The following is a 23,306-nucleotide window of genomic DNA, read 5'->3' as shown; positions in this document are numbered from 1 at the left end:
TCCCTGCTGCCCATTTGAATTCTGGGCTGAGCTCCCAATGCCTGATGGGGCCAAAAATTTGTCGCGGGTGGTTATGGATAAATGTCGTCGGTCAACCCTTGCTCTGTGAAAGCAACGGCAGACAATTATTTCGCGCCCTTTTCCCTGGATTGCCTGAGTAGACACCATAGCACGGCAAGCATGGAGCCTGGCAGCAGTTATGACCATTGTACACACCTCGCACGTTATCGTGCAGTTTATGCAGAACCTGAAAAACCAGGTGAGGAGGCGACGGCAGCGCGGTGACGAGAGTGATGAGGACATGGACACAGATTTCTCTAAAACCGCGGTCCCCAGCAATTTGGAGATCATGGTGTTAATGGGGCAGGCTCATGCTATGGAACGCCGATTCTGGGCCCGGGAAACAAGCACAGACTGGTGGGACCGCATAGTTTTGCAGGCTTGGGATGATTCCCAGTGGCTCCGAAACTTTCACATGCATAAGGGCACTTTCATGGAACTTTGTGACTTGCTTTCCCCTGCCCTGAAGCTCAAGAATACCAAGATGAGCGCAGCCCTCACAGTTGAGAAGTGAGTGGCAATAGCCCTGTGAAAGCTTGCAACGTGAGACAGCTACCGGTCAGTCGGTAATCAATTTGGAGTGGGCAAATCTACTGTGGGGGTTGCTGTGATGCAAGTAGCCAACGCAGTCATTGAGCTGCTGCTATCAAAGGTAGTGACGTGGGGAAATGTGCAGGTCATAGTAGATGTCTTTGCTGCAATGGGATTCCCTAACTGTGGTGGGGCGACAGACGGAATGCATATCCCTATCTTGGGACTGGATCACCTTGGCAGCCAATACATAAACCGCAAGGGGTACTTTTCAATGGTGCTGCAAGCACTGGTGGATCACAAGGGACGTTTCACCAACATCAACGTGGGATGGCCGGGAAAGGTTCATGACGCGCGTGTCTTCAGGAACTCTGGTCTGTTTAAACGGCTGCAGGAAGAGATTTACTTCCCAGACCAGAAAATAACTGTTGGGGATGTTGAAATGGGGATGTGGGGTAGTGGTGGCGGCCCCCCCTAGAATTGCATGCAGCTCAGCATAGAAGCGGCATGTCTGGGGCTCTGTCCTGGAGCGTCCATTTGATTCTTTGGTTTTTTGGTACGCTTGTCTGAGCTCCTTAAGTTTCATGTGACACTGTGTTGCATCCCTGCTGTAGCCTCTGTCCATCATGGCCGTGGAGATTTTTTGAAATGTTTTGGCTTTTCGTCTTTTGGAACGTAGTTCTGATAGCATGGCTTCATCTCCCCATACAGCGATCAGATCCAGTACCTCCCGTTTGGTCCATGCTGGAGCTCTTTTTCGATTCTGGGACTGCATGGTCACCTGTGCTGATGAGTTCACCTGGCCAAACAGGCAATGAGATTCAAAAGTTCCCGGGGCTTTTCCTGTACACCTGGCCAGTGCATCCAAGTTCAGGGTGCTGTCCAGAGCAGTCACAATGGTGCACTCTGGGAAAGCTCCCAGAGGCCAATACCGTCGAATTGCGTCCCCACTAACCCTAATTCGAAACGGCGATGTCGATTTCAGCGCTAATCCCCTCGTCGGGGAGGAGTACAGAAATCGGTTTTAAGAGCCCTTTAAGTCGACAAAAATGGCTTCGTTGTGTGGATGGCTGCAGGGTTAATTTGATTTAACGCTGCTAAATTCGACATAAACTCGTAGTGTAGACCAGGCCTGAGTTACAACAGCTGTTTCTATTAGGGTTTTTTGCATTCCACATCCTTAGTGTGAATTGATTGCTGGACTACCAAAGGAAATACAAGAATCCCAGTTTGTGCTTTTGTGATGTATTTTATTATGGTCCATGTGGCAATGAGAAAAAATACTGTCTTTGTGTTTTTAATAATAATTGGTGGTAATGGTAATAGTTCTGTCTTCTTTTCACAGATGTATTTGATTGCAGTTCACTGAGTGCCACCCTTAACAAGCTGGAAACTGTTGCTACTGTCAAATGCCTTTTTTATCTAGGTTTGAACTTCTCTGGCATGAATTGCTTGTAGATGGAGTCTGAGCCAGTCCATTCCCATTGTGTGTGCAGAACTAGACACATGAATGCCCAAAATTAATCAAATCTAAGGCAAGAATAGAAAGCTCTCACCCACTTACATGTTTCTGAATGCAGCTTTGAGTTGGAGGGAAAGAACCTATCAAATGTACATGAAAAATGGTGAGTTTGTGAAGGCCAGGGAATTGTGCAGCTTGACTGGACCTGCATGCCACCATGTGGGGGTGGGGGGTGGGGGAGGAGGTACAGGGTGGGAAGACTACCAGTCTGTGAGGTTTTCTTCTAAATGATTTTCTTTGATTGATTGATGCTACTGAGGTCATAAATGAGCTCCTTGCTGAGGCAGGGTTGGAGGTCAAAGTGTAGTGCCAGCTGCCTGGCCTGCCATAGAACAATAGCAGCACCCTTCTATACATAAGAAAGGAACATTCCAGCATAGACTTCGGACTAACCTTTCCTTTTGCAAACCTCAGGATTCTCTTGGGTGGAAATTATACAGTGTCATTTATAATTAACCCTTTCCCCCCCTACCCATGTGCACTTGAGTGTTCCTTAAAATCATCTATAAATACCATGCATTAAACACTCCATCCTCTCTTCTCTTTCTCGGTTATGTTTAAAAGTATGATAGTGTAAATGAAACTGAAATAAAACTACACCTAAAGGTAAACTTTTGGAATGATGCACTAAAAATGTGGTGGTCAACTCCCATAAAATAACAACTGGAATTATATGCCACATTCCCTAGTCTTGTGTTTAAATATTTACCTTGAGATGCAGCAGAAAAATTGTACTTTTTAACAAACATATGGAGCACTGTGGAAGACTAGAAATCACATTGCTAAAGAAAATAAATGAAATCTTGGCATTTATAGAATGATTATAATAAATACAAAACCATCAAATGTGCATACATTTTTAAAAATTCCTGAACACATCCTGATTAAATTGAAAGTTGGTCCTAACATACTGCTTTTGGTCTTATGGCTGCAAGATTTTTTTATTCTTTCTGTGGTTTGTATTCCACGTCATGTTTACTTTTCTCCATTCTTCTGTTCCTCATATGGAAACTGCATAGATCTTTCTGTGGAAAAAAGAGCTTTGTATCACACTTCCTGTGCAGTGCCAATTAGTTCCAGCGTGGACTTTCTTTGTGGCTTTCTCTTGGAAATACTATAGCACCATTATTGGCCTTCAAATCTGCTGGAGCAGCTACACTTTTCCAACCTCCAGCCCCAAGTCATGCCAAAGGTCACACTAGAACTAACCTCAGAGGGTAAAAAACAAAGTAAGGGTGTACCTTTTCTCAAAGAGATGACCCTCCTCAGCTTGGCCTCTGCAAGGCTCTAATATATTGATAAAGCTTAACAGCTTGTAAAAGCACTAACGGCTTGAGGATAGCCATGTTAAACAAATGGCTGGCTCACATTACTCTTTGTCACTATCAGATTTATAACTCAATATCCACCGAAAGACTCTTCAGGAAGTTGGGGCAGGGGAGTGAATAGATAGGAGGATGTTGTAGGGACTCAGCAGATCATTACTCATACACATTATTTAGAAACTTTAGCTAGATACTCCTCTCTTATCAGCATCCAAAGAGAATTTTGGGAAACTCATATATAAGTAACTAAGTAGGACTGTTGTGCTTCATATCTCTGTCAAAAGATTGAGTACACCTCTGAATCCAGTCAGATTCATAGTCACTCTTAATTATTAGTCCAATTTGAATAGAAATTAGAGAACCGTTTTTAGACTGAAAAGCTGCCTTTCTGATGATTTCGAGGAAAACAAAACACTTCAGCTCTTGAGACTAGGTCAGCCCCCAGCTTTCTGCTGGCAGGCACAGCACTTTCATCCAAGTTAAAATAAAACATCCATAGAGAAGGAAACACTTCCCCACACCTCATTTCCTGTCAAGTCCCTTGAATTGTCTGGCTCTAGCTGCAGCCTGGGATGGAGTTGGACAGTAAGGTTATAACTACCATCAGACATTTAAAGTCAACAGAGCAAGCTCAGCTGCAACCATCTTCAGAGCCTAGGAACAGCTAAAACTTGCTTTGTATTCAGATCTGGTTGTGGCCCACCCAAATCCCAAACTCATCATTATTGTACATAGATAGAAGTTCCTGTTGAGAAATCCCAATATCCAGAAGAAGGCAGAACCCTGCTACTTCCCCAAAAGTATGAAATAATTATTTGTTCATTGATATATGCCAATCCAGGTGCCTTTAAAATAGTAAACTAGGAGACAAATCCAGAAAACAGGCAACCTACTTGTGCCAGTTTATTAAAACTTTCAGAAATGCAGACTTTGACTCCCTCAGGGAACTGATGGGCAAGGTCCCCTGGGAGAATAACATGAGGGGGAAAGGAGTCGAGGAGAGCTGGCTGTATTTTAAAGAATCCTTATTGAGGTTACAGGGACAAACCGTCCCGATGTGTAGAAAGAATAGTAAATATGGCAGGCGACCAGCGTGGCTTAACAGTGAAATCCTTGCTGATCTTAAATACAAAAAAGAAGCTTACAAAAAGTGGAAGATTGGACAAATGACCAGGGATGAGTATAAAAATATTGCTCGGGCATGCAGGAGTGAAATCAGGAAGGCCAAATCACTCCTGGAGTTGCAGCTAGCAAGAGATGTTAAGAGTAACAAGAAGGGTTTCTTCAGGTATGTTAGCAACAAGAAGAAAGTCAAGGAAAGTGTGGGCCCCTTACTGAATGAGGGAGGCAATCTAGTGACAGAGGATGTGGAAAAAGCTAATATACTCAATGCTTTTTTTGCCTGTCTTCACAAACAAGGTCAGCTCCCAGACTACTGCACTGGGCAGCACAGCATGGGGAGGAGGTGTCAGCCCTCTGTGGAGAAAGAGGTGGTTAGGGACTATTTAGAAAAGCTGGACGAGCACAAGTCCATGGGGCCAGATGCGTTGCATCCGAGAGTGCTAAAGGAGTTGGCGGATGTGATTGCAGAGCCATTGGCCATTATCTTTGAAAACTCATGGCGATCGGGGGAAGTCCCGGACGACTGGAAAAAGGCTAATGTAGTGCCCATGTTTAAAAAAAAAAGGGAAGGAGGAGGATCCTGGGAACTAAAGGCCAGTCAGCCTCACCTCAGTCCCTGGAAAAATCATGGAGCAGGTCCTCAAGGAATCAATTCTGAAGCACTTAGAGGAGAGGAAAGTGATCAGGAACAGTCGGCATGGATTCACCAAGGGCAAGTCATGCCTGACTAATTGCCTTCTATGACGAGATAACTGGTTCTGTGGATGAAGGGAAAGCAGTGGACGTGTTGTTCCTTGACTTTAGCAAAGCTTTTGACACTGTCTCCCACAGTATTCTTGCCAGCAAGTTAAAGAAGTATGGGCTGAATGAATGGACTATAAGGTGGATAGAAAGCTGGCTAGATTGTTGGGTTCAACGGGTAGTGATCAATGGCTCCATGTCTAGTTGGCAGCCGGTATCAAGTGGAGTGTCCCAAGGGTCGGTCCTGGGGCCGGTTTTGTTCAATATCTTCATAAATGATCTGGAGGATGGTGTGGATTGCACCCTCAGGAAGTTTGCAGATGACACTAAACTGGGAGGAGAGGTAGATACGCTGGAGGGTAGGGATAGGATACAGAGGGACCTAGACAAATTGGAGGATTGGGCCAAGAGAAATCTGATGAGGTTCAACAAGGACAAGTGCAGAGTCCTGCACTTAGGACAAAAGAATCCCATGCACCGCTACAGACTAGGGACCGAATGGCTCGGCAGCAGTTCTGCAGAAAAGGACCTAAGGGTTACAGTGGACGAGAAGCTGGATATGAGTCAACAGTGTGCCCTTGTTGCCAAGAAGGCCAATGGCATTTTGGGATGTATATGTAGGGGCATTGCCAGCAGATTGAGGGACATGATCATTCCCCTCTATTCGACACTGGTGAGGCCTCATCTGGAGTACTGTGTCCAGTTTTGGGCCCCACACTACAAGAAGGATGTGGAAAAATTGGAAAGAGTCCAGCGGAGGGCAACAAAAATGATTAGGGGACTGGAACACATGACTTATGAGGAGAGGCTGAGGGAACTGGGGATGTTTAGTCTACGGAAGAGAAGAATGAGGGGGGATTTGATAGCTGCTTTCAACTACCTGAAAGAGGGTTCCAAAGAGGATGGATCTAGACTGTTCTCAGTGGTAGCAGATGACAGAACAAGGAGTAATGGTCTCAAGTTGCAGTGGGGGAGATTTAGGTTGGATATAAGGAAAAACTTTTTCACTAGGAGGGTGGTGAAACACTGGAATGCGTTACCTAGGGAGGTGGTGGAATCTCCTTCCTTAGAAGTTTTTAAGCCTCAGGCTTGACAAAGCCCTGCCTGGGATGATTTAGTTGGGGATTGGTCCTGCTTTGAGCAGGGGGTTGGACTAGATGACCTCCTGAGGTCCCTTCCAACCCTCATATTCTATGATTCTATGAGGTAAAACCGCTTAAAAAATCTGATAGGTCAAAATGCCCCAAAAAATTGTTGATCAGATCGAAAGAAACTTCCAATATCTGTACATTAAAGATATCAGTGGAGACAGCTTCATCAGTGACAATCGCCCAAACAAAATACGCCTCACCTCTTCATTCAGTTTCTTACTAGGAACTTAAGTTGGATCATGTAGAATATGGTATGTGATACAACTTAAGTCCAGCTGTCCTCTCTCTATCAAGATGGAAATCTCAAGTCTACATCTCTAGTGGTAAATGCTGTGAAACAGAAAAGCATTGTCCCTAAAGTGTAAGTAGAAAAAATCATTTTCCAAATCTCTTAATCCAACCTTGAAAAACTTGATTTGCCCATTCACTAAAGTGCGGGCTTTTTTATCTTTGATTTTGATAGGCAGGTAAAATATCTTTAGCTTTTTAATTATCAGTGATTATGGTAAAGGGCAGGCAAGTAGATTTTATGCCTGGCCTGGTACAATTTCATTACAGTTTTGAAAGTCTGCTTGAATCTGAAATTCCCTCTTACCCAAATGCAAGCTGGTTGGTTGGTTTGTTGATTTATATTTTAGACACCTATTGGTAGTATCTATGTTCTTACAAAAGTAAATTTAAACTAACGCTTCAGTTGGCTCACTTAGATCTTGAGGTAGGATCCAGATCTTCACTTGACATATCCTTGAAATCAATGGGACTTTGTGCATTTATAAAAGCATCTGCTTTGTAGTCCCATTGCAGGATTGGGGCTTTATCCAACCAGTGGCCTGATTATCCAGCCCTGCACACCTGCAAATATTTCTGATGCCTATACAACATTTTTGATAAATGAGTTTGTATTGTAATTTTATTCCATGGAATGAATGTCAAAAACATTTGTTTTAAAACAAATGTAAAGAACAGGAAAATCAGCTCTTCAGTGGAAAGAATCTGAGCGAACTCTAATTTTATAGAGCATCTTCATATCTCACAGTGCTCACAATAATGAATTAGTGATTAGAACCAATATGAATACCATATATCTATAGCTAGTCTATATAGTCAATTTCAAAACATATATGTATATATATAGGTAAACAATAGCTACAGATGCCCCATTTTCAAAACATATATATATATAATTTCAAATCTGAAAAAAAATCCAAAATAAGTTTATTTCAAATAACATTCTTTCTAAACGTTATGTTATCATGTACATTGTCTTTCCAGAGGAATCAGTGAATACATTTGTCTTTGCATAATGACGTACCTACCACGCTCTGTATAATTCCACTCATTATACTGCAGAGATGACTACTGAAATTTCCTCTCCAAGTGAGGCATAGTGTTGTTTTAAGAACTTCTTGTCAAGAATTAATTTTTCCTCTTGAGAAAAAATATTCTTTTTCTTCTCGATATTGCTTAACTCAGTGAATATGCTGACATAAACCTTGAAAGAGGGTCATTCTGCAGTTAGAGACAGATGGATCAGCAGTACTACAGATTATTTTAAGTTGGTTTTCAGAATAAGGGGATTCACTGAACCAAGTCTCCAAAAATGACAAATGCCACCAGAAATGCTGTCCTTTTCCTCCTCCTCCCCCTCATTCCCATTGAGGGGGAGGAAAACATTCCCATTCCTGCCTTTTTGTTTTTCGGTGCATATTGTGAGTCTGTAAGCAATGGATGGAGAGGAAGATAAATATTTACCATACTTGGTTTCAGAAATCTCTTGAAATTTATTTGTTGTTAAAACTATATACAACAAGATTGTCTACAGTACCAAAAAATTTAGATCACTGTGCACTTGATGCTTTCATTTTCTCTTAACCCCCTTCCAAATATTTTGACATCATTTTAATAAGAATTTATTAAAGATGAAACTTAGCAAGGTTAAATACTATCTGAATGCAGAGCTGTGATACTGTTTGTAGTATTGCTTGCCAGATTTGAAGTTACTTTCTAACTCTCAGTATTTACAGATTAATTTATTTGGAGCTTGTCTCCTCAGAAATAGCCATAATTCCAAACTAAGGGCTGAATCCTGGTTTGTAATGGTTGTGTATCCTTTTGGGACAGGGACCCATGTCTGCATCAGTGTTTGCGCAGCACCTAGCATGGAGAGAGCCTAATTATGCTTGGGGCTCTGGGTGCTATGGTCATATAAATAATAATAATTAATAAAGGGTGAGAACTCTCAGTTTGGGGCTAAGAAAGTTTAAAGCTAATCAGTGTGGCCTCCTGATCTGGGGTTGTCCAGGGCTCTCAGCGTAACTGCCTGTCTGAAGTTCAGTATCCCCTCGCTGCATGGAACCTCAACAGCACTTTCCAAGCTAAAGTGATGTAGCTCTCCCCTCTGTAGATGCTACAGCAGGTGGCAACATGCTCCTATAAACCTGAAAATAATCAGGATGTAATTCAGTTGATGGTGCTTTAAAAAAAAAAATCAGGCATGTAAAATTTATTAACCTTTTTAGCTTCAAGGGCATGAGCTCTTTCTCAGCAGATTATGGCATAAAGATGAGTTTTACTAAACATTTGCCTTGGCTGGGGGTCTAATGACGTTACATCTGTAATGCAAAGAACAGTATTCTCCATTGTCAAGGGAAAATATGAAATATTGAGTATTTTATATATATATAATTTTTCACATCTAACCCTCTGCTATTGGCAGTTCTTTGTACACACCCGTTCTATGGCAAGTTAACTAAACAAAAGCTATGGCCAGTTTCCATTAGAATTGACGAAGTAGTTTGCAGTCAAAATAGTTTAAGGTGACTATGCCTGTTAATGTGGAAACTTGCTTTAAATAAAACATCACAATCATACTGCAAATTGCAACTTTATTTACAAAGCAAGGAGGCAAACTCTAGTAGCCATACAATCTAAGGTATAGTTTATTGGGTAGTGGTGGGAGATGAATAAAGAAACAAGCCACAATAACAACAGCTAGAAAGCTAATGGAAAATAAATTTCAGCTCCACACAGAGACCACACAGATTTGTTTGCTGGATGTCCAACTAGATGATGGGGGAGGATAGCTGTCTTAGGGTTTTGAAGGTTTTATCAGAACAAGGTAATGGAACTGACTGTCTGACAGACAATCTGCTTTGAGAATTCCAGTCAGCTATGAACTAGCGTGTTGACTAATAAGTCAGTGGCTTGCTAAGCCTTGTCATTACCTAATATGTTTTTGTTTAACAACTTGGGGCCTTGCAGGAGTGCTCTGTTTCCATTGTTGTCAATGCCTATTTTATTCTCTTCCCTGCTTCAGAGATCTGAATGGTTCTGAACGTGGCAGCTTGAAGGTTCAGTATAAGGTAGTGGGTTTTTTTTTTTTGTATTCTTACCATAAAAGCTTTACTGGTATTACTGAGTTACATTATTCTTTTTTTTTTTTTTTTTTAAATCTACAGAAGTTAATGATCCCCCTACAAATTGGATGCAATATTAGAGTAATGTCAGCATGCTGAGATTTTATATAATATCATTGCAATGAGACTGCTTGCTTCGTGTTATTAAACCAAACTGCTAGATGACTTTAATAACTATTTACTTGGTATATAAAAATATCAATCTTGGATAAAGATGCTTTTTGTTGTTTGAGTTTGAAATTTAAATAACAATTACTACAGTTATTGATCCAGTATACTAATAGTGTATTTTTTGGACCCGATAAAATAGTTTGTGCCCAAACTATTTTTAAACATTGGCCTTTAGTTTTGCAGGCAAGGTTTTGTACCCACCAATAATTGTGTGTACATTTTTGTGTTCAGGTGCAACTGATAGTACTATCTAAATAGTTGTTTGCCAGTACAAGTCTGGTAGCTAGATTACTTTTAGTGTTTCCAGATGTGTCTGAAATTCAGGCACAGAACTGTGAGAGCAGTTAATGTTCTCTGTTTTTTTAATTCATATTTTGTTGCTTAGGAAATGAATTCCCTTTCATATTCCCAACAAAAATACTCCCCGCTCCCGGACCTTTTTTATGTAGGATGTACTATATGTTTTTCTCAGGTACTGAAGAGCAAGCTAACTGACAGAGGGGTAGAAGTTTAAAGGGACTCTGTCATGTTAAATATCTCAAAGGCTATTGTAAGCCTAGCTTGTAGGACATAAAGGACTATAAAAAGGCCTCAAAATAAGTCTTGCACTCAGTGGATTGTCATAACAGTGCATCGGCATTGTGATGACAGAATACACACATCACAGCGAGCAACCATATCCCATAGGAAAAGCGTAACTTGAATATTTTTATTTCCTTTTTGGATGAGTCATGACGATGACAGGAACTGAAATATTGTTCACAATAAATGGTCAGAGCAATAATACACTTTTTTTAAAAAAAGCTTTAATCTGCATTATTTTCAGTCCTCCATATACAAGTAGTTAAATAAAGCACTATACACAAATTGCTAGGGTCATAAGTTAGAGAAAAAAGAAGGGATTTTTTTTTTGGGTGGGTTGGGGGAACCAGGAAAAGGGGCATGAGGGAGAGGGGAGATACATGAATAGTTGGAGCACATGACTGTGAGCCAGAAACTCTATTAACTTTAATCTGCACAGAACAATTTGCAGTTTGCCCTGTAAAATGGGTTTAATCATATTCTTACCTTACAGGAATGTTCTGAAGATGAATTGTTTAAAGTTAGTATAACATTCTGAAGGTGGAAAGTATTATGCTGGTGCTGCAATTATATTATTTATTTCTACTGTATTTGTAAAATGAGTTTTCTTCCAGTTTGAACATTTTAAAAATGTTCATTTTTTCTCTTTAATTCACATTCACATTTAATTCACAGTATTATAGCTATAAATTATTATTTTTGACAGGCTGTTTTAGAATTGCACAATTTTGACCCAGCTTTGCATACACTTAAGCAAGTGTATAACTTTACTCCCATAATTAGTCTTACTGAGGGAAGTTAGTAAGGCTACACGCATGTATGAAATTATGTATTTGCTTAAGTGTTTGCAGAATTGGGGGCTTTCTTAGGTACATTGCCGTCTCTTAAGACACTGTTTCATGAATTTCAATCTAAAATTTGCCTTTCTCAAAGTTAAGTCTAAAAACAAAACTCGTCAGATGACCCGTGGTCAGTAGAAATGCTTTCATAAATTCGTGTATGTTCAATACATTCCCTCCCCGCCCCCATAGGTATTGTGTTTACAATCCAAATGTTGCAGCTTTGTTCTAGGGCAAAAGAACAAGAAAGTGAAACAGGTTTTTTTGGAGCTTAGAACAGGAAGTTCCCACTAGTTGCTTGGCGGCTCTGGAGAGAACAGACCACAGCTCTACAGCTTCCAAAAGAGACTCCTGGAAACCTTCAGGGGAATTGCCATCAGGAAGGCCATTTATCAGTACCCCTGTGACTTCAAAGAGACAATGAGCCTGGTGTACTGGCCGGATCGGATAGGTTCAGCAATCCCCAAAGCAAGCCAGTTGGGCAGTTGGTGCTGCTATCCTCTACCCTTTTCATGGTTAGGGGATCTGAGACAATACTAAAGGGATTAGGAGTGGGAGCCAAGAGCCCTGTCCCCTTCAACCCAAAAGGACTATCTCTCACAATTTGTATCATAGAGATGCCTACTTAGGCAGATGTGGTATGCCGTAGGGACTTTCAATGTCAGCCCAGTACAAGGCACCTGTCAACAGCCCAAAAACTGTGACCAGTTTCACAACAGAAAAGAGATCTGTTTTTTTAAATAGGATCTTTATGTTGCTGCAAGATTTTGTGCAGCACTGTGTGATATTTTATGCTAGTTATTAAATGATCCAAATTGTATATTTCCAAATAACTTGGATATAACCACAAATGCTTAAAACACTGTGTGGATTTAGTGCTGATGAATGCGTCAGAGCCCTGGTGAAGTCCTCTGTTTATCTACAGAGCTGCAGCAGAGTAAGCTTCCCACATACCCTGCCTGCATGCTGATCTGGGAGCAGGGAGGAGGCTTCCTCTTGGGGCAACAGGGCTAGTTCAGTCACCCATCCACGACCCATACAGTTCTTGGTCTCTGAGCCTGCAAACTGTGGTAATGAATTTGTAATGCAGCAGCTGGAATGAAAATTCACCTCATCGAGGGGCTGCTAAACATTCATTACACAGAAACAGCTTTTAATCCCTGCTCAGCTGGGCTGGATTCAAACTAGTGACCTATAGGTGAAAGTCTGTGTAACTCATTAGCAATGCCCCAAGGCTTCCAGCCACCCAACAAGTGCTAATGTTAAACCTTTGAGACAGAGGCTTGCTTTCTTGACAGATAAATTTATTAAATTAAGTTCTGACCTTTTTGGAGCCCACAAAGGCAGGATCTTCCATTTTATGTATACACAAACAAAATCATCTACACAGCACTATTCGTTTCTGGCAAATACTTTTTACAATCTAGTGCCCCACCTGTTTCTTAGAGACAGCCATCATTAATCCAAACAGCAATAAAACAAATATTGATGTCAAAGTTCTCTTCTAAATGTAATATCTTGCAGTGTAAAATCAGAATCATCACCCAGGACCTAGCAGACTACTTGAACTAAACGAGGAACCAGTGAGAAAAGTAAGTTATCTTCTGTTGGGGCAGCCTCTAGAAGGGACATGAAATACACTTTGCCAGTAGGTTTTGTGACTATTTGTGAGATAGTAACAGAATGTTATTCAGATTCTTGGTTTCTGTCCCTGGCTGTGATAGCAGAATGTGGACTAGTTGTTGGAGCAGAGTTAGAGCACATGCATGAAAATAGATTTGACATCTTCCATCTGAAGGTGACTGTGGCTGAGACTTGGCCATGTCATATAAGAAACTGGGTTCCATATTTTCAGCTCTTCCTGAAGTGAACTTGTGCAAACTACTAATATCCTTATTTGTAAAAAGGAAGAAATGTTAATTGTTTGCCTTCTGGGATGTGAGAGCGAAACCTTTGTCAGTAATAAGGATAACTGTACAGAAATATTAACATCTCTCAGTGGAAGAGATAACACCAGAACTCCTGGCTCCCAGCCCAGTGACCTGCCCTGAAGCCAATGGGGAAAGGGTGTCTCTCTCTCCAATGAGTGAAATTTTTATCTAAAATGCAGGCACTGTTTTTCTCTAAAGTGTTTCTTTTAACTTTAATGTATGTTTGGAAGGTAAAAGGGGAAGTCTCATATTCTGTGAATTCTGCACTTTTCCTGAATTAGTATCTTAAATTCAAATTCTTTTAGCCTTGCTCACATGAATAATTCTGCTGAAGTCAGTGGGCCTATTTGCCTCAGTAAGACCAGCAAGATTTGGCTCTTGGTACTTATAGCCTTACCCTGTAGCCGTTCCTCATACATAACTTCCCTATGAAGACAATGGGAATTTTGTGTGTGGAAAAGCTGCAGAACGGGCTAAGCAAAATGCAGCTCACAAGATTACCTGATGTTCAGAATCAAAGTACATCTTATACCTTTTAAGTTTCAAACTTTGTAATGAGGGCATTTTACACTTACTCCCCTTTATACACTTGGACCACTTATTGCCTGCCCCCTCTCCCCTCAAAAGAGTATGAGGCTGTAGAGTGAAAAGGTTTTCACCCTTGTTCCCCATGGTTAACAGAATAAGTAATACCTTCAGGCACCTGTGTGGTGCAGGTTCCGCTATGCTGAAATGCATTAACAAAAAATAGCAAGGATCAGTCCAGAATCAATGCAAAATAATTTTTTAAAATTTTTTGTTTCATACACATATATAGCATAATTGTGAGAATCGGCTCTTTTATTTTAAAAAAAATCCCATACATGTGTGTGTTAAAGAAAACTCCAAATAGCCTACTTTTGAGGATTTTAAACAAGGGTGGGGGGTGGTATATTCTGAAGAGCATCACAGGAATTTTTTATCAGCTTGCTTAGTGAGTATATTATTTACACACACACACACAGTTCCTAGACTTTGAGGAATTTGCAGGTCTTAGGGGAAATTTCTGAAGAGAATTCATATTTTCATTTAGGGAAATCTAAACAGTTTATATTCAGAGTCTAAGAGGTGGCATTCCATCATGGAGGGTGGAAGAGAAATATAGCAAGTTCTATTGTAACCTTATTAAAACATTACCCATGCACTGGAAATGCCACTTGTCATTGGAGATACCGGTATACTTTTGCACTGTAACACAGATCTGTTTTAATAACCTTAAATTGGCATTGAACAAAGTTAAAATATACAGGTAGATTGTGTAAACAATTACACGGTCTGCTTGTGCACTGGGCTGTTGCCTCTCTTACCCTCTTCTCTCTTGCCATATCCCCCTCACCCACTTTTCCTTCACTGTCTCCTGTCCCTTCACTTTTCTTTCTGTTTAGCTTATCCCCTCTTAACTAAATCCACCTGAAAATAGTAAACATGGAACTAACATGATCTTTGTTGCCATCACATTGATTGCTCTGCTTGTTGTTATACCTCTCTCTCCCATCCAATGTCTATCTTTTATCTCATTGTAAGCTCTTTGGGGCAGGGATGATCTGCTATTCTGTGTCTGTACAGTGCCTAGCATGATGGGATCTGATCTTGGTTGATCCTTAGGTACTACTGTATTAAACATGATTAATAATAATACCGAAAGAGGTGGAGTAACGGCTTTGCTGTCTACTGCCAGTGCTCAGTTAGGATCTGATTTTGAAAATTGGCGCTGTGCAATTGTGTATCCAATTTGTACCCACAATTTATAACATTACAGGAGCAGATGGCGTTCTATGCTAACTGGCCATTTGCATATGTAGTTACCCAGATTGTGTGTTTTAATATTTGGCATACATTTACACTGTTGTTATAGTGATTGTGAAAGGACTGGATTGAAATGCCAGGACGCTAATTTACTCTTTTTATCCACAGTATAGATAGGGCACAACAATAGTGGTGCAGGCTTCTGCATACTCTACCTACCCATTTGCCTCAGTTCTGGGGTAGAGGTTAGTTGAGTCTCTATGGCTCCTTCATTCCTGGGCTTATCTGCCAGGAAGGGTTCCAGTTATTACAATATATCACAGTGTTTTTTGAGGCATGGAGAGCTGTCCAGCAGGAACTGGATGAAGACCACCAACTCATTTCAAATAGTCTGTCTGATAGCAATGCTTTTTACACATTTTGTCACTATGCACAAAGAGCTTATTCACAGACATGTAATATGGTGTCAGTACATTTACTGCAGTAAAGCACCGAAGTTTGTCTCACTACAGTTCCACATTTCAGGAAATGTCTGCAGCATGTAATTTTCATATAATACCTTGGTACGTTATTCTGGGAAGAGTGTTTTCTTTTTGCAATCACAGGTATTGCCGATATTATGCTCTTGTTTGTCCACGAAGAACCTCTGCAGGAAAAATCCATCAATTTTTATTTCTTTTTGCTCTTTTTGACATGTGTTCATGTGAGTTCAGTACTTGGGAACGGTGCTGGATTGATGATCGTGGAGACTGAAGTGCTTTAGTTAGTCATGAAATGGGTACACAATAGGGAGTGATGGGCAAACTGACCCACTGCCCTGCCTCACTTCTGGGCCACCATTTTAGATGCCATCTGTGCAGCAGTGGTGTCGCATGACAAAGCCTATACCTGCCAGAGTGATCTTTGGAAGGGTGAGTGGCCCTATAGCCCTCCCCATGGAGGTTGTTCAGTCTCCTCCTTTGCTGAGACTGCTTCCCCAGATGCCAAATACCTCTTGTTTGTTTTTTGGTTTTCTTCTTTGTAGTATGGTCAGTCACTTGTAAACTGGTCAAATGACTGAAACCACCAACCAGCTTCACATAGACCACAGAAGAGTATTTGGAGGTTAATATCATTTGGTTACTAACTAGCTACCTGGTCTGCATTTAAATCATTTACCTGGAGATGAAAGACTTCTACCTCTGAGTCATCCAGTGCCTTCTTAACTGTGTTTCTGTATTGTACATTTCTTCTCTTTTTGGGAACGAGACATAGTTGATTAAGAATGTTATCTAGATGTGTTTAGACTTTTAAAATGTGCTTATCACAAGTCTCAGTGCATGTACAAAACTTAAACCAGTAATTAAAAATATTTGAAAACTAGCTCAGTGCCAACAAAGGACTTCCCTAATAGCCAGCTCTAAAACCTCAGTCAGTACCCACCTCCTCCCTTGGAAAAGCCTGACAATATAGATAGGGCTTGCAGCATGCCCTGAAGATCATTCCATTATTGTATTGCAATGGTAGTGCTTACATTAAGTTGTATAAAGAAGTTCATTTCTTCTTTTTATCCTGTTTAACAACACAAAACTTGCAGCATCTTCTCCCCCATACCCAGGCTGCATATGTATGTGTTAGGGAGAATGTGGGGTGGAGGGGACTTTGAATTGCAGCAGAAGTTTACTATGATCATCTAACCCTAGCCTAAGAAATGCTAAGTGGATCCTACCCCCTTGACTTTGTATATGGAGCCAGGCTGAGTCAGGAAGTAGCACACCTTCATTCTGCGCCATCATTTTAGGCATCATCTGTGCAGCAGCTGCATTGCAGCACAAATCCTAGGACCTATTCCGAAGAGGGTTGACCACCTTCCTTAAGACACTGCTACTCTAACTAGCCTCTACGTTGTGCTCAATAGTGGTTCTTTCTCTACATTCCTGTCTGCTAGCATGGGCTGCTGAAGGTATTTCTGCCTCAATGGTCCCAGTCCCTGCTGGGTTACAATGGTGTGCGGTGTTAGTGGACAATGGAATAAATCTCCTAGGAAACAGTTAATTGGTTCTTGTAACAAGTACCCATTAAATTCATGTAAACTTGTATAATTGGTAACTGTCCTCCTTTGTGCCTTGTCCTCCATTAATTGTATGTAAAGGCTTCTTGGGGTGTGTGTGTGCTGTTCATAGGTTATGTTGATTTAAAAAAAATCCAAGTGTACTGCATATGAATATATCTAGTTTAACTGTATGTTGTTGCTTATTGCCTGGCCATTTGAACAAAAATATGGACTATATGGAGTTTAAGAATTCAGAGCTAGTGCATAGATAGTTCAACTGCTCAAAAAGGCAGAAATTACTTTGCATTAGTATACTAAGTGCATTTGAGGTGTGCCCTGGTATCATTCTGTCTCAGGACTGGGGTCATGATGAGGTGTGCATCTCATATGTCAGAATTTATATGAAGCTATCTTTCTGAAAAAACTTTTCCCTGGAGTCCTAGGGAGGGTTCTTCTCTGTGTTAGTTTCATTATACTGTAGTTTTCAGATAGGGCAACATAGCACAGTATATCCATGGTCTATGTTTGCAGTAAGGGAATGAGTCTATAGTAATAATACAAAAAGCTACTTCTCTTGAGGCTTGATTAAAGCAATACTGCTTGGAGATGCTTGGTTGTCAGTTTGGGCTTGTCTCTATCTTCTTTCTTGCCTCATTCTTCCATCTATCACTCCAGGGATCACAGAAGGAAGAATACTTGCTTAGGCCTTGGCAAATAACCATTCATCAACCTACTAGCTTTAAAAGAGACCATTCATTGGCCTGGTAGAACATTACAGCTTACCCAGTGTTCCCTGGTGTAAGGAAAGTCACATGACCGGATCTAAAAACAAAAGGAATCCCACAATATGTTCTCGGCATTATTAATTAAAATAACTGATGTTGAAAGGAAAGCACATGAAAGCTTTTGTTGCATGATCTCAATATTTTGTGGAAAGATTCCTTTCCTTCCTTGTTTCTCAGAGAGGATTGTTCAAAATAATAAGCATGCCCCTTGCCCCCAAAACCATTAATAAACTGTTTTCTGTCTGCATGGTTTCTTATTTCAGAGTAGTAACTCTGAGACTTTGTAGCAGGAAAGAATAAATGTAATCAAAGCAATTGGTTGCCTGAGATCTTTTTTAATGCACTGCTTTGGACACGGCACATATGCTCTGCAAATAAATACAGAATTAGTGTTCCTGTTGGAAGCATTTGGTGAGAATGAGTGATTTGTCTTGCTTATGAAAGGTGCATATATTTTCCTCTCTTAGCTGTTTATTAGCCTGCCATTTTTCTGCTTATGGATTCAGAGATGGAATTTATCATTTGTTAGCTCATGAGCAGATGTGCTGGAGACAACCAAATTGATCAGTGAGGATGAACAGAACAGTGGTATCAGTGTTGGGAGGGCAGCTCTTTCAAATTGTATTACCTTCCTATTTTTTCCCCTTTTTCATTAGCTCTCCTCCAAATTGCAAGGAGAGGAAGGAGAGAATGCTTTTTTTGTTTTGTTTGGAGACAGGCACTTCAGTACAGTGAATGAGAAGGACAAGGCAGACAAAGACTGCACCCAGAGTGAAATCACTTTGCTGCAAACCACTCTTTAAAGCCATCAGAAAGGCATCATTTAGTGCCACATGTCAGTTAAAAAAGATCACAAGTATTACTTGCTGTGTTACCATGAGGAGTTATTTTAATTGTTGTCTGTCTTTCATACAAATCCCGGTTTGAGGGAAGGTGATGGGAGGTGAGAGAGCGCAAGCTATTTGACAAAACTGATTGACTTTTAAAAGTTTCATTTGCTTTTAGCTAGTGCAGGAAAGACTGCTGGAGCTGGGTTGATTACACAGCCATCAAAGGCCTTTCTTGCCAAAAAGCCCTCCTTTGCACTTGTGTACTGTTGAAAATTGTGATCTGATGCCAGAGGATTGAAGAGCTAAACACATGTCGCTGAAGAGCTACATGTGGCTTTCAAACCACAGGTTCCTGACCCCAGCCTTAAGTAATTAACAACTGTCTCTGGAATGATGCAATGCTCTACATGAATCATTAAGAATAAATACCTGCCCATCTTCAGTAAATGGGAAGGTTTGAAAATGCACATTGTTTCTGATTTAGATGCAGGGGACAAGGATAGATATCCCTCATGGGATTTGGGGATGGGATTTATTTTTTTCCCCCTTTGCATTGTGGTAGCACCCAAAGGCCCTAGTCCTGCTGGTTAGCCTTCCATGGTAGGTGCTGTACAAATATGAGGATGGATAGACTTTGATGTAATCAAGATGCCTAATTGGAGCTGGAGTTCTTTTTCATTAGATAGCAGGCTCTCTGCGCAATGTTGCTGCTTATGAATACAACTTTTTCTATAGGGTATATATTTCATCATGTTTTTTTAATTAAGTAGACTCACAAAAGTTAGCATATGTCATATTATGCTTAAGATCATATAAATACAAGGCCTTTTGAAATTGCAGCTGATGGATTAAGTACATATCGGTGGCAGCCAAGATCACAAAATCAACTTAGTATTTTGCTTTCCAGGATCTGATATCTTGACAGGTAGGTAATGTTTGTGAAAGATGTGGTTTTGATGCAGTAAGGAAAGTGAGAGGGGCAACATGTAGCTTTTATTTCCCGTTTATTATTTTATTTCCCCCATTTAGTGGGGATTGACGTAGGGCTTTTAGAAGGCAGAGAATAACACATGTCTCAAACCTGTCATTCAACTTGTAGCCACTTCATGCTCTCAGTTATGCTAGTCATCAGTATTTTTAAAGGCTCATTGCTGCCGAGGTGGAACTGTGTAAATATAATTAGTAGGATATCTAAGATTCAGTTAATTAAAAATTTAAAGGAAGAGATTGTCAATATTAGGAACTGGAAAATGGGTGTAATTGTAGGTTGGGTTTTTTTCTCAACAGGATTTTTCACCATGGTGTGTGTTTTTTTTTTTCCTATCGTCCAGTTTTGGTAAGGTTTAAAAAATAATTTTCAGAGTTTACAAGGACACAATATTTCCTGCTTTTGTGTACTTTAAAACCTAGAGCTTTGCAAGTATACACAAGAGAGCCTGTCTCTCAGGAGCAAACTTGTTTCACAGTCAGTGCGGGGTAGATGTGATTTGGTACCTACAGAAGTCACAAGGAAAAGCTCGTCCTTGTTCTGACTGGTTGTCAGGTGCTCAGGGTTGCCGTGGACACTAGATTTCAGGGGCTGTATACTGCTTAGTGATGATCTTGTAGGAGATAAAAAGGCCTCTTGTAAATATAAGCACTACAGTTCTTCCCTTCCCCTGTTTTCTTCTTCAGCAAATACCAAATTTCATCTGCATTGGCTGAACTGTGCTGATTGAATACTAGTTAGCGTTCTTCTGTTCTCTATAACCTCTTCATTTCTTTCCTAAATGATCTTAGTTGCTTAATACAGAGGCTCCATTCTAAAGCTTTCTTCAACAGTTGGCTGTCTTTTCCTAACTGTAATGATGTTAAATGTAAAGAGTGAAGTATTCTATTTTAAGTGGACCCTAGGCCCAGCTCTGCTGCTGATTCACTATATGGCATTGGCAAGTCAGATTATAAAAATTGGCCTGTAAAATTGGGGATAATACCACCCTCTCGCCACATATGAGTATTGTGAGAATAAATTAATGTTTGTGAACTGCTGAGATATTATAGTGATGAGAGCTATAGAAAAGCCCATGAGGAAATGAATAATTCTGTATTTAGAGTAGAGTTTGAAAAGTGGGAGCATGCTGGGAGTCTCACAGTGTATCAGAGTCTTGAGACTCTCAGCCTGCTCTTGATCCTGTTCCTGTTTGTGCCTCAGCCTTGCCCAAGCCCTGTTCCAGTCTTGTCGCTGCCCTGCTCTAATCTTGCTCTAGCCCTGTTACTGACCCGCTCCAGCCTTGCCTCCACTTCCTGCCCCTCCCGGACCCTCAAACTCTGACTAACCTGCTTTGACCTATGGCCTGTATCTGGACCCCAGCTGTGATACAGATTTGCCTTGTCCCTGGGCTCTGACCACCAGGCTTTAAACCCAGGCTTGTACCCGGACTCTGGCTACAGTACAAATTCTGGCTTGTCCATAGGTGTGGGAACTAGGGATGTGGGGGGGTGCTGCAGTACCCTCAGGCTGCCGGCTCCACACCTGGAGTCTTGGTTGCTGGCTCCGCATCTCAGCTCTTGCGGGGGGAAGGATGGGGTAGATGGGGTAAAGGGCCTGGCTTTCAGCACCCCCACTATTAAAAATGTTCCAGTGCCACTAGGCTTGTCTATGAGCTCTGATCTCAGTTATGACTCTAGCTGGTCCCCGGATCTCGATTCCAGTGCCACGCTGCATCTGGCTTTGGCAGAGGTGAAAGTAAGCCGGTCCGGTCTGGCATACCGGCAAGAGCCAGTACGCTGGACTGGACCGGCTTTCCCATGCTGGCGATTTAAAGGGCCTGGCAATTTGAAGGGCATGAGGCTCCGGCTGCTGCAGGGAGCCCCATGCTGACTATTTAAAGGGCCCGGGGCTCCCTGCAGCAGCCGGAGCCCCAGGCCCTTCAAATTGCCACCCGAGCCCTGCTGCCGGAGCCCTGGGGTAGCAGCGGCAGGGCTCTGGCAGTGATTAAAAGGGCCAGGGGCTCCGGCAGCTGCTGCCGCAGTGGACCCCAGGCCCTTTAAATCTCCGCCTGAGCCCCAGGGTAGCAGCAGCAGGCGGGAGCCCCTGGGACTCTGGCAATTTAAAGGGCCCGGGGAGCCCCGGGCCCTTTAAATTGCCCTTGAGCCCTGGGGCTCCCAGCCACCTCTGCTGTTGGTAACTCTGGGGGTGATTTAAAGGGCCCAGGGTTCCCAGCCGCTGCTGCCGGAGTTCCGGGGCCTGTAAATCTTGATTTAAAGGCCCCGCCTCTTCTGGTTGAGGCCATGCCCCCTGCTCAGGACTCCGGCGTACCGGTAAGTCCTTTAAATTACTTTCACCCCAGGGCTTTGGCCTCTGCTCTAACCACTAGGCCTGACTACTGGGAGGCAGTACCTGGTCCTGGCATAGCCTGTACGAGCCGGGAGCAGCAATTGCAGGGAAGTTCTGTTCAGGCCTGGACTAGAGCATGCTGGAATCTTTGAGGAATTTGGCTGCTAAAATCTAAGAAACCTTTACTGAGCATGTGCAAATTGTGATTTTTCAAGAGTTATAGTTTGGCCAAATGTTGTGGATTTTCACAGGGATGGTAAAAGGCACATCCCAGACATAAAGGTACTCCCTGCCAATTTCAAGCTTCTGCTCCAAAGCACTGAAATGGCTGAACCATTTTGGCTGAGATTCTGGCTGAAATTTTCCAGAAAAATTCATCCTGAGGTAGATACCAGCATGGAAAATTTCAGCCCAAGTGGTTAGAATTTGGAAAAGTTATAAGTAACTGACAACAGGGTTGTATATTGGGAAGTGTCGGGCAACCAACAAATAGCTCCACCAGTAATATAAAGAGCTTCTGCTGAAAACATGTGAGGTAACAAGAACACAATTTGCTCTGCATCATGGTGCTCCGTCCCAGTACCAGAATTGTTGTACGGGGCTATGGATGTGTTCAGGAAATTCCCTTGTGAACTGCAGATACATAGAGAAACGTGTAGAGAAAATCCCACTAGCAAATTCACAAAAGATGAAATTCTATGGCCTCTCTGGTTGTTTTTATCCTCCCTTCTTCCCAGCATACAGGCAGGTTTCACTGCCCTGAAAGTTGTGTATCATGTGGTGACTTCAAATGCTCTGATCCCACTTCTGGCATTTTTCATCACTTTGCATCTTAATGCAGTTTAGGATAGCATCAATTAACACAGTTGTATTCATTTTTAATGATAATTTCTGTGATATTTGGAGCCCAAACGTCTAGTAGTACGATTCCTTGCATTTCCTCCTGTGTGACTACTGTAGATCTTGTTGCTGTGGCTGTTTGGGCAATACACCACATACTGTTTCACTGATAGGCACTTTGTAGACACTTTTAATAGTAATTTACCAACATCATCTTCCTTTGCAGTATGCATTGAATAGGTGCATATGTCCCTAAACTTAAAAGAACCGGGGGGGAAATAGTAGAACTTAGTACGTCTGACTTTTTTTAAATTTTCCAAATAAAAT

At 41.6% G+C, this 23,306-nt stretch overlaps 1 protein-coding gene and 1 non-coding gene across 3 annotated transcripts in view; one reads left to right on the top strand and one right to left on the bottom strand.

Moving 5' to 3' along the window:
- The window catches only part of EFNA5 (ephrin A5), a 265,947-nt gene that overhangs the window by 89,649 nt on the left and 152,992 nt on the right, over positions 1 to 23,306 (top strand). The window lies entirely within an intron of this gene.
- Positions 21,646 to 21,786, bottom strand: LOC141988327 (small nucleolar RNA SNORA76). Its single transcript, XR_012639746.1, has one exon. It is a non-coding gene; the product is annotated as a small nucleolar RNA SNORA76 (small nucleolar RNA).

Source organism: Natator depressus, chromosome 5 (genome assembly GCF_965152275.1).
Source record: "Natator depressus isolate rNatDep1 chromosome 5, rNatDep2.hap1, whole genome shotgun sequence".
Lineage (NCBI taxonomy): Eukaryota > Metazoa > Chordata > Testudines > Cheloniidae > Natator > Natator depressus.
Note: the sequence above shows the minus strand (reverse complement) of the source record. Positions and strands in the feature narration are given on the sequence as shown.